The sequence below is a fragment of the Neodiprion pinetum genome, chromosome 6 (assembly GCF_021155775.2).
Source record: "Neodiprion pinetum isolate iyNeoPine1 chromosome 6, iyNeoPine1.2, whole genome shotgun sequence".
NCBI lineage: Eukaryota > Metazoa > Arthropoda > Insecta > Hymenoptera > Diprionidae > Neodiprion > Neodiprion pinetum.
Window position 1 is genome coordinate 10,319,122 of NC_060237.1, and position 16,781 is coordinate 10,335,902.

Here is a 16,781-nt window from a genome sequence, read left to right on the forward strand (position 1 = left end):
TGGGCATCGTTTCCGCCGACGGCCGGGAGAACCTCCGACGACAAACATGTCGACTCTTCGCCAGTTGTAGGTACGCACCTACGCGTGTCAATCGCGCCCTAATCCACCCTCGCCGAGTTTTCCACTTCGCGCAATAAAGAAGTTATGGTAGGTGGGTACGATTAATTGAGGTGTGATTTCCAGAAGGGTGTTACAGAAAACAATAATTTGCGTCTTCCCACCATAGCACACCCTAAAAAGTTTGTTCAGGTCGAAAGAAAGGTTCTGTCGAAAGATAAACGTTCTACGTTATGTGGAAGATCGCGCTCGGTTGATTTCTCGCTTTTGTACGTTTGAATTTATGCAGTATCGCGAATAATTTTATTTTTTACTGCTTACGTCAATCGTAATATCAACTTACGTCACGAAGAAAACCCATACCTGTAGTATCGAGTCTCTGATACATGATGGAGAACTGTATCTGACGACATTTTCATTATTAATTCAATCTCATAAAATAGTTATAATTTAATACGAACTTTTAATTTAGGACAATGATTCCCGAATGATATATCGTTGTGTTATGGATCGTGATCTTTGAGTTGAAGATAAATGTCAGGAAAGAAATAATAATTGAAGTGTTTCAATGTGTTTTTTTTAAATTCAAATTCAAATTCAGGGAAAAAAAAAAAATTGTAAACAAATTGAAAAATCAAATGAGCGCCATCTTCAACATAACATCGAACGTTCATCTTTTCACAGAATCCTCCTTTCGACCTAAACAAGCTTTTTAGGGGGTGCGCCGGTGAAGTCTTAAATTATTTTTGTCTGAAACACCCTAATATATATATTCACATTTGAGCGAAAGGGATACTCCAATGATGCTACGACCCTTCAAATTCACTACCCATACAGTCAAATATTCGCACTTCCGATGATATGTGAAGCTGGGTATAAAGTCACTGCATAGATGCCCGTCTTGAAGTACAGGTATTGATTCCTTCACGATTTGCGGATTGACGAGAAAAATTTCGGTACGGATTTCTACAGGCAATGAGTTTGCGTGAACTAAATTTCCAGATTGATCCGAAAAATTGTTCTACAGTATTCCACGTCGGTTAATTTGAACGTCAAATTTTTCACAGTGTTCGTTTCAGTTTGAAGATATCTAAAAATTATCTCGTCAACGCGTGAAACCCGCGGTACGTCGGGTAACGTTAAAAAGCTCATGGGGCGTATTAGGGTTGAAACTACACGCGTGAATAGATCTTGCAGTTCCCGCACGCATATGAATTTCGTTACAAAGTGTAACCGCGACTGTTTTTAGAGAAAGTAGGCACGTGTGACGCAAAGCTGAACGTAAAACACGTCAGGGTTTGTACCGATTTCACGAATAGCGGCGATGCACGTACGTTTGCCGACCGTTGCCGTCGTCACGTCAAGGTACGAAGGCTCGTTCGTGCAAAGCGAGATCGAATCGTGTGCCCCACAATGAATTTGCGTAAAAGGTTGGTACATACGTAAACAGGGATAATACAATAATTCGACGTTGGATAACGAAGGATAGGTCGGACATTGCGGAGGTGCGGAGGTGCGGAGCCGCACGGACGAGACCTCGTCCCCCTTCTTCTCTCCTCTATCTCTCTCGCTCTCAATTTTCCCCGGCAAGGTCGCGACATATAACGGTCCTACAGGTATATCTTGCGGTTGGCGTGTTCCCCGGGAGACAAGGAAAAGGAGTCGAAACGGATTCGGCCTATTAGCCGTGCGTCGCCGGGTAAATGCGTAGTTGTAAGAGATATCTGTCTTTAAGGACATTATCTGGATACTCAGCGGCAGGGGTAGCAAAAACGTCCACCCCCGCGGTGCGTGAAAAATGATGCACAGCCCCAATCCCTGGCTCCCTCCTCCTCCTCCTCCTCCTTTTCCTCCTTCTCCTCCCCCTTCCCCGGGGAGGGAGGGATCAGGGCGGTCGACCAGCCGGAGGCTGAAGCCTCGAGGAAGGTTCTACCCTCCCTCCGACCCCGTCCTCATCCTGGTCCTTAGCTAGTCCTTCGCGCAAGGATACGGCTCTGCGTCGACGCCGCACACTGCATTATCCCAGGCGATTACGACTTTTGACAAGTTTATGTTGGAGGCAGGTGTATATGTAAGAATATGCTCATTTCTGTGTCGTTTTTCATGGGAAATGAGCATTGGACACGATGTTTCATATGTCAGTTTCGTAACGTAAAATTGTTTAAAATCAGCCTGTAAATTCTTGGAACTCTCTAAGGTTACGCGTTTTCGTAACGATGAACAATTAAGCATCCGTGAGTCAATCCAAACCGCCGGTACAAGTATTAATAAAGTTATCCTAAGGCGAGTGCTGAAAAATATCAAATTTCAAATCATACGTTGCACGACAGATATTTTTTTTCAAGGTTAAACCGTGAGTGAAGAATAAGACGAGGATAGATGCTTTTTTCAGACTATAATTACAATAAACAAGAAAAAGTCTTGAAAGTTCTTAGGCTTGTCAGGCGAAACCTTGTCCTCGTATGAAAATGAAAATCAGTGTCACAGGGAATTGAGTTTCGCAAGAAGAAAGTCCGTTATACCGTATAAAAGACTGCGTTGTTCGGGGATAAATAAGTACCGATCTCGTTCGAACGTCGTATGCAATACTAATTGCAAGCCGATGACTTTGTAGGCAAATCGGATGAAAGACACGCGCGATTCAAGGGGGAGAATAAGGATCGGTAAATCAGAGGTGAAGACGCGCTTAGGAGGTGCAGAATGATATAACACCGGGGGAGTAATTCTGTCCTCGGTATAAGACGAATATAGTCAAGAGGGCAGCGACGGCACGGCGTTGGTGTGTATAGGGATCCCGGTCCCGGTCAGGAAAGCGCTGAAGAGGGCAGTCGGCGCGCATAGATGCATGGCTCGTGTATATCCCGGCCTCGTAAATCAGCGGTGGTGATATTAAAAGGTCGCTTATACGCGAAAACATAAGATTTATTTCTGCACGGCCTAGAGGGCCGAGGCCGAGAGCGAGAGAGAAAGGGAGTGGCGAAGAGAGACGGCTGGAGCGGAGGGAGAAACATCGGCGAACCCCTACGGTCAAATAATCGTGTCGTTTGTAGGGCGGTTTGTTCCTGCTAATATCGAGCCGCGAAAAAAAGATCAGGGAGAAATATATTAGCTCCGGAGAGTGCGAAGTATGTGACTCCGAGAGAGAATATTTTTATATAAATTTTAAGGCGGGTAATGCCAATGGTCCGAAGGGTTTTCCAAAAGTTAACAGGGTGGTAACAACTTTGTTCAAATAAAATTCCTTAATTTTTTTGCCAAGAAACTTAGAATGTCGGACTGATTTTATGACCAAAACCTCCAGAAGTTGTGCACCGTGAATATGCATAAATTTGCATCCGAAATACACGTATTATTGTTTCGTTTCGCATAAATAATTAGAAATTGAACAATAACATTTCCGAAATTTAGCTTAACTGAATTTACGAAGCATAGCTGAAGTTTGAAAACAATTTATAGAATACTTATGTTTTTTCCTACGGTCCATCATAATTCCCTCACTTTTCCTGATAGACGAAACGAGATTACCCAACTATTCGCAGTCTGTTGCCACCCTGGTTAAACGCATATAAGATTCGGTATCAAAACCACGAACCATTCGACGCAATGCACGAAAGTTACTTGTCAGAATGTATGAAAGATTCGATTGGGATTGGTAATTCATTGCAAAAGAGTAAATTTCAGAGTGTGAAACGAACCACTGCCGTCTAAGGAAGACGAAGATCCATCTGTCAGTTTTGAAAATTCGGAAGAACTTTTCACCAACGTATGCAAACGACAGCTGGCTCGTAATTCGAGCAAAAACTCATATACAGTGAACAGATATTGCGGTCGTTAACAAAACACATTTTTGGTTTTACCGAGCAAGCAAATTCTTTCATCCACTCTGATATTACAGGCCTATGACCGAAACAGAATCGTGAGCAAACTTCTGCGAAACGATGAATCGGATTTTAGCCAGGAAACGAAAAAGTGCAAATAATCATGAAAGTTGTACTAATTTTGCCGGTGCATAAGAGCGAAGTTTACAGTTTCGGGCATAACGTTGTATACATACCTTCGTACGGCGTGTAAGAGTCGGGTAATGGTTTTTCGATATTTTCGAGTGCGTTTGAACCGGTCAGATGAGTCTCGGAGCGAGTATCGAGCTTATTAGACCGTTGTTGCGCTCCGGAGTTTTGGTTTTTATTTTCATTTCTTCATATCCAATAACCGAAGCCTATATACGCGCGCGACTCGTCGCGGTTAGTTAAGGGCTGTCACCGTCGCCGTTCGTGCATAGAACAGGATATTATGGCCCAGCTTCAAATAATAAGATCTCAACCGCAATGACTGGATCACTACCATTTTTTGCCCCCCCCCCCCCCCCCCCCCCCCAAGATACTCTGTAAGCTCATAGCAGCCTCGGCCTCGACGATACCAACCGTGCTATATATCCAACACTGCTACCGCTCGTCGCGTGTACGACAGGAAACGTCCGACTCCTCCTTCGATTGGTTTCAATCGTTCACCACTCCTCGGGATTATATCGCCGCAGAGAAAATATCACCAGTTATACCGATATAAGTGGGCATAGGTAGGTAAGTAGACTGGTAAAAGCCGGGCGAACAACTATATCCGAGCTGTCTAATACTCGCTTTTTTTCCTTTCGATACTTTTTCAACTTTTCAACTTATACTCGAGATTACTATTTTACAGACGAGCGAACGTCGCTGATCGCTAAGCTGACCGCGGCCAGTCGTTGTAACTCATCAATTTTAATTACGAGTTTCTCTGACCACGCAATTGCAGGCAGATGGTTCGAACGTTCTTCGGGGTCCGCTTGATGCTCGATGCAAATTTGCGCTGAATTATCCTCAATGTGCGTAAACAAGCCTCAACTACCGGGGCTCGTTCGGCGAAGAGTTACCACGGACCCACGGATGATGAAAATACGGGCAGCGAGGAAAGGCGTAATACCTGGGTGTAGTTAGAGAGGAACGGATAGTTGGGCGCTCGGAGGCAACATTGCGTCACTCGAATCATGTAGCAGGTACCCAACAACAGGGATACACAGGCCGGCAGACGTGCGTCGAAGCATAGCGAGAGACATGTTTTTCACGCGTATCTCAGTAGCGGCGAGGAGGTTGTAGTCAGTGGTCAGTGGTCATGCCGGCCGCACCGCGTGGCTCCTGCGTTTCATCCGTATAGATCGGCCGAGATCGGTTTCGAAAAATGGAGAAAAACCGAGAGGCGCATCGCTGACGAGTTTGCCTCGAGGCCTGCAGTGTGAAGAACCCGAGGCGGATGATGACCAGCTCAAGGTCTATAGACGAGGAACGTTAGCCTGACACATACGATATGGATATGCGATTCGCTAGGCTATACCGACTCGGGTTCACTTGCCGATTTGCCGAAAATTCGATCGGGCGAGCCAACGATCATTGGTATAGTGCAGGTTTTAATTACGATGATTTGGGTGATCGTCGAAGTTAACTATACCGATGAAAAACGATATTACATCCAATTATCAGTTAAACGAATGTAATTGAGAGGATCACAGGATTCGAGGCTACTCGTTCTACCGAATGGATAAAACGAGCGCGACCAAAATTACCTCGTTCAATATTTTTATATATATATTATAGTATATGCCATGAAATACGAAATATTATGTGGGAAACTTGAACATTTTGAAAATTCACAGCTCGTTAACAACTTCCGACTCCTAGCTGGAAATTTTCAGCGTTGTTTGGGGATAGAATAAAGTATATTCCCTGAAAATTTCAAGCGATTTCGAGTTGATAGAAAAAAGTTACAGCTGTCTGAAAACGGCGATTTTTCAGAAATCAGTTGGTTTTGCGAGGCCGTATATAAAAAGGAACGTGGTAATTAATAATAATTCGTGTAGGTAGTGATAAAGTATACCTAGACGAAAAATTTGAGCCGTCTACTTGGAAAATTCTTGACTTGGCAGCGTTTCAAATTCATGCGAAATTTTGCTAAAATAGTAGTTCATGAAAAGGGTCCCAATTAAACTGGATTTTGCTTTAGAGTAAAAAACTATTTTTTTCTTAAAAATACAAGGTCAGAAGAGGGGAACGCCGTTTCATTCGAGTCTTTGAGTCCCATAGAGCTCGCATGAAAAAATCATGAAAATAACTAAAAAATTGAATTATTAAAAATTTCAAAAATTTCTATAGCCACCAGATTTTCTTACATTAAACTCAAATTTGGAGAATCGTCTTTTTTTATAACCTACTTTCTTGAAAAAAATCAGCAGCCGAATCGCTGACCCAAGCCCGCAGGCTGCGGTCGAAAAGTAATGGATCTACCCATATATGTTTAAACGAAGAAAAAACGTTCGATAAAAAGAATTTAAAAAAACCTGGTACACCGAATCGATCTTATATCATCTCGTGGGTGTCCTCGTCGATTCCAAAGTTTGAAATTAGATTTGGAACTATAAAATCCGCATTCTTGGGCACTTGTTTGAATCTCACAATGGAAGTGATGCGTATAAAAGTGTTACGGTCGTAATAGCTGCTGAATATTGAAAAACTAAATAATTGAGATTGTCATTTACGTAATATTAATGAAATATTAACAAGTGAAATTTTGTGAAGATACCGTTGCTTCGACCCCTGTCCTCCTGCCCTTACCCTAATACGCAAACGTCACGGTTGAATCGCCCCTAATAGTCGAGTCGATACGCGATTACGTTACGTCGTTTTTACAACGGCTATTTGTTTAAAGAACTGTCGCCGCAAAAGTACACGAGGTAATTTTCGAATCGTCGAGGACAACAGGTAGCCAACGATCGGTTCGCGAGGCGCGAGGCCCGTTCGGTGTCGAGATGTAACGCCGCTGAGCGACGGTGTTTATAAAGCTCGGTTGAAAAAGTATCGACCGACAGGATGTCGATTATCGATGGTTTTTGCTCCGATTTCGTTTTTATCCGAGGGCATAATTAGCTTTCGTTGTTCTAGCACGCCCTGGTCTGGCTCCAGCTTCCGTTCGCGGACAAGTGCACCGATCGGCAGAAGCCGCTGCAACACCGGCCACTCTCCGAGTGCAGTTGGCTCTCGTCTTTTTCGTCAGCGTCTTGCGTTATACGCATGTACGACGGACGAACTCAAACTGCACTCTGTGCATTCGCTCGTACACACGTCCGCGGCATCATTCCGCGTTAAGCGCTTGTACCGCTCCGATGCGAACGCGGTATGTGTCGATTTCACGTTAAACGCAAGCGAGCGAACGTATCTTCCGTATCCATTCATCCCGATTCTCGTGCGAATAGACAGACACATACCTTTCCAGAGGAAACAGCGATGAGCTCGCCGAACCCGGCTCCGAAGGCAGCTTAATATCACCGTTAATAGGTATCCTTAATTAGTCGACTCCTCGTCGCGTTCAGCAATTACCGCTTCACCAGAAGCGAGTCAATTCGACGGTCAAGCCGCGTTTCTGGCGTCTTTTTTGCCGCGTGGACAAATCATATCATCCCGTGGGCATCGTGATCGGCGGTTTCGTTGTAAAAGCTGCGCCTTATACTTGCACCGTGAGCCCACGATTGCGGAATGCGCGACGAAGTGAGCCGCAGGTGACAATAGGCAGCCGATTCGAGATGCGCGAGTAGGAAGCATCAACGGAGAATAATTACCGCGGACGCGGCGAGCAGTTAAGTGTCGCAAGAAGAGGACGAAGAAGAAGAAGAAGCTGAGGAAGAGGATGAAGAAGGGGGAGGAAGGCACCTTGCGCCTGCCAACCTCCTCAAGGAATGGCACCGCGGTCATAAAAGTACCAACCCGCAGCGACAAACGGCGCGCGGCAAGCCTATTCCGGGAATACGATTAACCGTCGTTCATTCACGTCTCCCCTCTATTTCCCTGACACCCGCCGCATGATCCCCGAGTAGGTATAAGGTACGATACGCTCCGGATCCTCGCGACGATCGTTCATCTCCGATACCAGGCCTTTGCACAGCCGACAGCGCATCTCGCTCTTACCGTTTATTGTTAACCATGGAAAAGTTCTCTTATTTCCCGCGTCCCGTGCGATGCCGTGGTTTGTACAATACGCCTGATTTTTTTTTTGTTTTTTTTTTTCATCTTTCGGCCGAGTAACAACTATTCTCCAATTTTTCCTTCCTTTTCTGGCAATGCCCGGACTTTTTATTTTTCTCCACCTTTGCACCTCTCTCACCCGGAATTTTTTTGTTTTTTTTTTCTTGGTTTTTTCCATATCGTTTTATTTCACGGCTATACACGTAGCTGCTTCCCTCTCGCGTAATGACCGTCGCTGTACGGTCGAATGCTTCGCCGTCAGAGAGCCGGACCCTCGGGTGTAGATCGGAGGCACATACAAGAGTCGGATGGCCAGCATCTCGGCATCAGCCCCCTCTTCCGGGCGATCTCGTCTCGAGGAGTTTGCCTCGTCTTATTCCGACTTGACAATCATCCAGATGCATGGATATTACGGCCACGCCATGCCAGAGGTGGCTGACTCTCCGCTTTGCCGCGGAGGCACACGGACGCGGCACACCTTCGGCGCTAACTCAGCTCAGGATCTCGTGTGCGCCGTGATTTTGTGTGTATAATACCGCGGATAGGAATGTCTTCACTTGTACCCGCCTTCCTGCTGATCCTCCTCGTAGCTGGTATACCTATATTACTCCGGATGAATGTAATAGAGATACGGAGTTCCCGACCACGAGGTCCGATCGGAGAAGATGATGAATACAAGTACCTACATTTAAACATGCCGCTTGCCGCTGCATGATGGCAGACCACGCGACGTGTTTCATTTATTTTCATCGTTACGTATAACACACGCACACACACACATCTATTCCAGTACTAGTTCTATTCCACGTTTTTCTTTCCCGCCGCTACAGTCTTCTTTGCTACCTACGCATGTTATAACTTTACTTATTTTACGGTCGATAGTGTAATTGGGAGGGTGAGTGAAAACTAGTACATACACATATACATGCATATCTGCTTATAATATGGATATTATCGGGATACAGATGTGAAGACGTGAAATGGATATTTGCAGCTGTTGAGGTCACGCTGGTCACGCAAACACACACGCGCGTTGTCAGTTGAGACTCCGTTGTTAGACGACGTTGCAACAAACTATCCAAGAAATTTGACTAACCGTTTTGAGTTGTGGTTAGACGTAATATACCTATATTCTTGTACATCGATATACGTACGTATACGGCGTAACAGTGAAAGATTATCGAACCGGTTATGACGGAGAGCGTATATATTTAAATTGAATTTATGCGATGGAACCGGGAAACTGAATCAACTTTGGCGAATAGGAAAAATATACGGATTTAGAGTTAGATAGCAATAATTGCTTTATGAATAAGCCAAACTTTTTAGACCAACGATGAAAAAGGCGTTCTAAAACCCATCTTATATCGATGTTCACGTCAATTGTTATTTTGACGCAAAACGACGCTGCCAACGTAACATTCCAAGTTGAAAACTGTTGGTTTTTGATTCTGGGACGCTCCGCAAACACCTTCGACAAGAACCTGTATATGTTACGTAATATGTGCCTGAATGTCGACAGTTTTATTCCTTTTTTTATGCGATGCGAAAGTAATGAATATAGAATCAGGAGTGAATTAACTTCGCAGATAAATTATCCGCTAAATAATCATATCCTGCATGCCAAAGTGTCGACGGAAGTAGCAGGTTGATACAGCTGGACATATGTGTGTGTGTGTGTGTGTGTGTGTGTGTGTGTGTGTGTGTGTGTGTGTGTGTGTGTGTGTGTAGACCTATAATTTCAGTGAATTAAAATGAATCGTAAAATTATACCAATTTTATCACTCGTCTCAAGTCCCTCCGATTCCATGCAGGCGTGAAAATATCACAGCAACGATCGCACAGGTGATATATAAAATATCGCGCATAGTTGAAGCGGGCTTAATTATTTTCAGCCAAGGGGGGTTTGTTCGGTCGCAATGAGACTCGATATTTAAAACGTCAATGAACCACGCAACCCTATTTCTCGCATCTCGTTCAAGATGGATTCAATGGTATAATATATATATATATATACACTTACTATAGCGCCTTTCGTGGCTGAGGGCGATATGGTTACTCGAGATAAGTATCTTCGATCGTTACCGTAATTGTTCAACAATGAGAGCGATGAGATTACCGAGACCCTTTGAATTACGGTGGTAGGTGAGCCACTTTTTAGTCTCCGAGTAAAATATTATCAAAAGAGTTTACTGCTGAAGTATTTATGAGTGTAAAATGGTTGAAAATTTTCTTTTACCTCATTTCAGATTCTTCCCGTGTTATTACACACTTCCGTGAATCGATCTATCGCTAATTCGCTTCGGTGCATTTTTTCGCATTGAATTTTCATTTTACAGGCAATTTGCGAATGTAGACTTCGTTGCTAGAAATTCCTGCATAACTACGTAATCGGAAGAAATTTCTTTTCCATCGAACAGGGGAGTTCCACGCCTGTAAATACTTGGTGAAAAAAAATTGCATCGAAAATCCGAATCTAGCGATTGCTGAAAATCCTTCGCAATGGTGATAAATATTTAGATACGGATCTTAAAACTTGTGAAAGAAGATGAATTTTTTCAAAATCATGGTTTTTCTCACAAGTATTTATGTACTGATCTCAATATTTCTACACACAACCAAACAAGTATTTCGGAAGAATGTGCCGTTCGGAATTTTTTGAATTTTTGAATTTTTCCTATCATATTCAAAAAAACAAAACGCGTTTTTGCCCAACTTTAAGCGCCCCTTAACTGATCATAATACCTGCTAGCACGCAATTCGAGAAGAATCTCTCCCGAATAACATTCTCATCATCTCATTTGAAAGTTGACCCGCAAGTCTAGCCTTATACGGTTGTACGTAAACGTTATAAAGCGTGGCGGAAGATTCGCTCGTCCGCGAATCCTGGTCGAATCACGAAATTCCAGCAGGATTTCAGTTCAGAATTCTTCGAGCAGCTTCCTCCCTTTCGCAAATTCTGCCGCGGCGCGGCGAGCTCGCCCCGCGAAGCACTGATGATAGTTTTTGCCGCGCAAGATTTTTTGCCACCACCCAGTCCGCCGCCCGACACCCACCCTCCACCCCTCCCGCGAACCGGGGGTGGATGATATATGGCCGCCCCCGAGACACTGGCCGCCCTCTGCAGAGCGAGACACGCGGATGGCCGGAATCTCGGAGAAGAATTCGTACGATATACCTTTCTATGCCGCCTTTATACTTCGCTATCTGTACATATATATATATATATAATATATACACACACACACACATATATACATATATATATATACGCCTTCGCGTACACCTATAAATCATGTTCAATCCTCAGCTTTGATTTCTACCACTGGTCACACTTGCGTACAACACTGTACAGGGTTTTGTAGTTGACGACGATTCTCCGTTTTTAATTGATGAAAGTCTTTCGATCACTGAAAATAATTTCGGTATTCGACGTTTACCCATTCGCTCGGTCGATGCCCCGGAATCCTTTGAAATTGGAATGTTTCGCTAAATTTCCGGCAAACTTGTTGAAGGTAGTTTTCTTTTTGTTCTCCAATATTTACGAGGATTTTAATTTTCGAAACCAGATTAACTGTGTTCTTTTTTTGCAGAAAGTTGTAATTTTTTGCACGCCACGAATAAATTTTTCAATCCACCTGTCGTTCTCGATTTCTTCAATCGTACTTTTGGAAATTTTTCATCGACAGATTTTAACGGAGACTAGTTTTTTTATGTTTATACTTTTTATAGGGAAGAGGAAATTTCCTCAAATACAAGTTGAAGTTGGTCTTACAAATCGTATAAGTTAATTTACTTATATTTCTTACGAATACAGACTGTAGTTTTTTCTTCACGGTTTTGGGCAGGGACCAAGAGAAGAGGAAAGAGACGCAAGAGAAGAAAGAGGGAACGGCAAAGGAGTCCCGATCTCCCAGGAATTAGCAAAATATCAACAACTGCTCTGCCCTCCCCCAGCGCAATGAATCAACTTATTTAAGGGTAGTTGGATTTCGCGAGTCGATGCACGGGGACTTTCCCCGCGACCGGGTTCGAGGAATGATTTATCGTACTTCTGGTCTAGCTGCCCCCGTTCAGCCCTGAAAAACATCGACGACTACGCAGACGACGACGACACGATCTTGCCAAATGAGCGCAAATTATTCGCGACTCCATCGATTTTTTTACAGTTGGACAATATTAATCGCAACCAAGTTAAGGAACAATGCTAGGTACGCGCGTCTGACGTGGGATTTTCAATATAGTCAAACTTATATTGCGGGCTGCTGCAGGAATACGCTGAGAAGAATTTCGTTTGTTATAGTTGTCATAGAAAATTATACTTAGTGAAATACGGGGTTCAAATAACAAGGAAATGCCTTACAAGCAATCATTTCGTGTAATCGTAGTTTTCACTACTGTATATTTTTGAATTATTGCAAGAGTAAGTCTGTTTTTTTTTGTAGTTTACCCCTTTTCCTGAATTCAGTAACGCCTCAAAATCAATTTATTGTTACACCAACGTCCAATCATCGGAATAGCTACGAGAAAATATAGCAAGACGTACTAGATTTGCTGGTCATAGCTACCAATCTTATTTTCACATATATGTACGTAGAATTATATTTTTCGAGCATGGTAAAAAATTTTAATAGGTAAGGACTGTACAGTAACCACAACTAGAAATTTTTCTCGGTGCAGGCTGCTTCCAGGATTCAAATATTTTGTGCGATCGATGCGACACTTTTTTGTATATCTTTCTTCGAATAGTTGTGATGAAACGACCACACAGAAGATTGACGAAATGGAAAAAGAAAGTTTCTGTTCATGGTGAAAATTCTTATTTAGAAAAATATTGCACTGTCAAATAAGGGTCAATGAAATCAATCCTGCAGTACAGTGCTGATCTTTATACAGATTCGTGGTACAAGGAACGCTTGGGAGATAAACGCTGGAGGTTACAAAGTTACTCCGAGTAACCTTTCACTTTTAAAGAAACTCCTAGTAGTTTTTTTTTGTCCAGATTCAAATTTGCACCAGTTACACTGCGTGCCGCACAATATTTAACATGTTTCACGAGAATGGCTCCAGTGTCGCCAATTTTGAATGTTTGTCGATAGCAATTTTTTATGTTACACTTAAATATATGCCCAATAACTTCCTTAACCCTTACGTGCGCACCCAGGGTACCCGGATACCCATCTCTCGTATCTATTATTTTTTGAGTGCGGATGTGAACGTAACCATCCAAAATCGATTTACTTTATCAAATAAACATAAATAAAAAATATTCGAGCTATTTTCAAGTCTTATAGAACAGTTCAGTTGCCGCAAAAGGAGCACGCGGTCAGTTTTGATCTTTGAATGCCAGTCGCAATGGTAGTTGCGTAGCATGGGTTTACTTATTCTTTTATTAACCTGTGCTATCTCATTAAGACATTTTATCAATATTAAAACTTATTTCCAGGTGACTGAGTCTTTTTTTTTCATGTTTAAATACGGAAATAGCTTTTAAACAATTTGAATTCCGAGGATTGGGAGTCTCAGATCGTTGAAAAAAAATTTCAGAAAATTATTAATAAAAATGTGAATTGGCGGGCACCGTAAGGGTTAAATATTATTTTATCTTATTACCTTTTCATCCGTCAAAAAATAAATTATCAAATTTTTATAGTTTTACAGTGGTTTTACCCCTTAATGGATCCCGTTTCGGGGCTGTTGAGAAAGCTTTTCTTGGCAGAAATATTGAAGAAGACTTAATTTCGAGTATAGAGAGTAGTGAATGAATAATTGGCGGGGCAGGTTTCCCGCGGTTGAAAATACGAGTCCCATCCTTGTTGACACAGCATTGTATCAGGCGGACAATGGCAAGTTCGCGGCAGAGGTGCGCGTGCCAAAAGGCGAAGGGCGAAGAGCGAAGAGCGAAGAGCGAAGAGCGAAGGGCGTCGTAATTAATAACTTGGGATTGATTAAGGTGTCAGATAAGTCTATAGAGCGGTCGCCCGGTCCCCGACGCGTTACAATATGATTAATAATTTTGAGATAGCGTCCCTTTTCACCGAGGCAAGAGGCCGATTTCGGTAGGGTGACGCCCGCGGCACTTACGCCCTAATAAATTGCTAATCACTTGCAGTGCGCTTTGCGTTCGACCGTCTTTCGCCTGCGCGTCATGAAGGTCGTCGAATGTTTCCCGGCGTAATTATGCGACATTCGAATGCCGGCAAGTTATTGTTAAAAACATTTCAAATTTCTTTAAAGAGACACGATTGGCGTCCGCCTCTACATCTTCCCCTCTCCATCTCACAATCAGGCGCATTCTCTGGATCTCTTCGAGAAGGTCGGGACACCCGAACGTCTGCGGCGGGATGTTCTGAGCGATCGTCTATGCAAATGTCTAATCCTTTCTAAAATCCGTCAGAGTGACGTTGACGAATTGGCAAAGACTTTAAAACTCGCTCAGACAAATTGCGATCCTAAAATCCATTTGTTTTCGCCACCTTGCAGCAGGACTCGGAACATAAGGATTCGTGCGAATTGCAAACACTTCATTAATTATTTATTATGCTAAAGTGGGAAATTCGACGGAAATTTACTGCGATTACTAAGAGACCGTACTCGGTTCATTCACTCTCGATTATAATATTTAATAATTAATTATAAGACAGCCTGATCCACTCGCGGTTGAGCAACACGATTTCCACGACAGTTTTAAACTCCTAGTCAATCGATCGATCGACTGATCTATCATTTCATGATACGAAATTTTAGAAACAAGAAGTTTTCTTTCCGTCATAATTTCGTTTTCAGATTGAAAGCTGCGTGGAATTAAAAATTTTAGAAATTCCAAACGCAACAGATTCAGGTACATAATTTGAACAGAGTGAAAAAACAATCTTATAAGGTGTAATTTTGCAAAAGAACTTCGAAGGTGTTCTTCCTAAGGGTAAGTTTTTACGACTATTTACGATTCCTCCTGACTTTTGGATGTATATTCCGTGGGTTTCCACGACTGCGGTGAATACCACGAGTTCCCATGCAAAGCCACACCACGCGTGTCCGAATCCTTAGAGTCCGCAAGCAGGCATCAAGCTAAATTTAGCGTGACAACTGAGATTGACATATTTAAATTGGCGGTGTTAGGTAATCCGCGAGCTATGCTCCGCGTCTCAGTGACAGTTGGACAAACCGGGGATCAACTCTTTACGCGGCTTATATACGGTTATACGTATACCAACGTCATGTCCGGTGTCACATATGCCTTCGTCGGATTCCCCGATTAAGTTATCCCTCCGTGTACCACATATCCCGCCCCACCCCCCGCAGCAGTTCGGCGAACAAATTATGGATATGTAACGTTGTAAAATCACGAAGGGAAAAATTGCAGGCTTGCCAGAGCCGGGAAGACTGCAGCAGCTCTCGCTCTCTTTCTCTCTTTCTCTCTCTCTCTCTCTCTCTCTCTCTCTCTCTCTCTCTCTCTCTCTCTCTCTCGCCACACGTCGGTATACGTAACCCTTAAAAAAATTTACGAGGGTCTCGAGTAGGCGCCTATGTACTACATAATATTTGTTATCGCGAAATTGCGCGCGCGGCCACGTGGAAGGCGAAAATATTTTTCTGCTAACCCCATTGTCTTCGGGCTTGAAGCTCCTCTTTCTAAAGGTCTTTGATTAATTTGCGGAAGGGAACAGAGATGGAGATTATGTATAATAGGTGTGTAAAACCAGAGTTAAAAAATACACCCATTTTATACGGTTGAAAAACGTTAATAATTTTGCCTATATTTATACGTGAATTGAAAATTTTTTCGTCATTTTATTTTTTATGGCACCCTATTATTCAACGATTAGGCTTCATACACGGCTGTGATGAAAAATTTATGACAGTTGTTACTTTGCAGTGTTACTTTATTTAACGACGTTTAGCACGGCGATTTCACGCTTCAAATCCGCCGAGGCTATATAAATTCCTCATCATCGTTCGGGGAAAAACAGTAGGATTTATCTTACTTAATTCCCGTAAAACAATAATAAGAAAACTAGATGAATAAAAACAGCGATAGTAATAGTGAAAACAAATGAAAGAAAAGTCAAGGACTGATTGATTGATTCCCTGAAATCTGCAAGAACAATGCTGCGGAAATGTGTTTGGAGAAAACGAAACTGGATCATACGATTAGCGATAGCCAAAGCAGACGATCGGTTTTTAATAATATCAATCATGCATTTTCTGACCAATCGAACGTCACCCGCTAGATTAATTTCTCGATATTATGAAACTTTCTCTCAGTCAATTAAACAGAATTGTAATATCCAATCCGTTTGAAAGTGAAACTACGATCACATGCGTAGAAGAGAATGCACTAGGGTATCAGTTGGCGTGGATCGTGGACGAGATAGAATACAGATAAGCCGCGACGAAGACTCTGAGTAAGATGGAAAGGTATTAAGAGGAGAAAGATCTTTCCTTGGGGCGATGTATCATTTGCTCGGAGGTCGTTAGCCGGTTTCAATTAGTTTTCCCTAGCTCTGACCGCCCCACACCGTCCCACGCGGAGCTACCCTTAATCGTGTGGGCCAGTTTTTTCTTATAATTAGGAAAAGCTCGTTAATGTGCGACGAGGAGCGCCGGCTCTCTCCCCTCGATCCCGAGGATCCTAGGTCACTCGAGGTATATAACGCCGAGTGAAATGGACCAAGTTCTCCA

General features: G+C 43.0%; 1 protein-coding gene across 1 annotated transcript in view; it reads right to left on the reverse strand.

The window, feature by feature from the left end:
* Positions 1-16,781, reverse strand: part of LOC124222186 (ubiquitin carboxyl-terminal hydrolase 48) — a 60,980-nt gene that overhangs the window by 38,212 nt on the left and 5,987 nt on the right. The gene's annotated exons all lie outside the window — the stretch shown is intronic.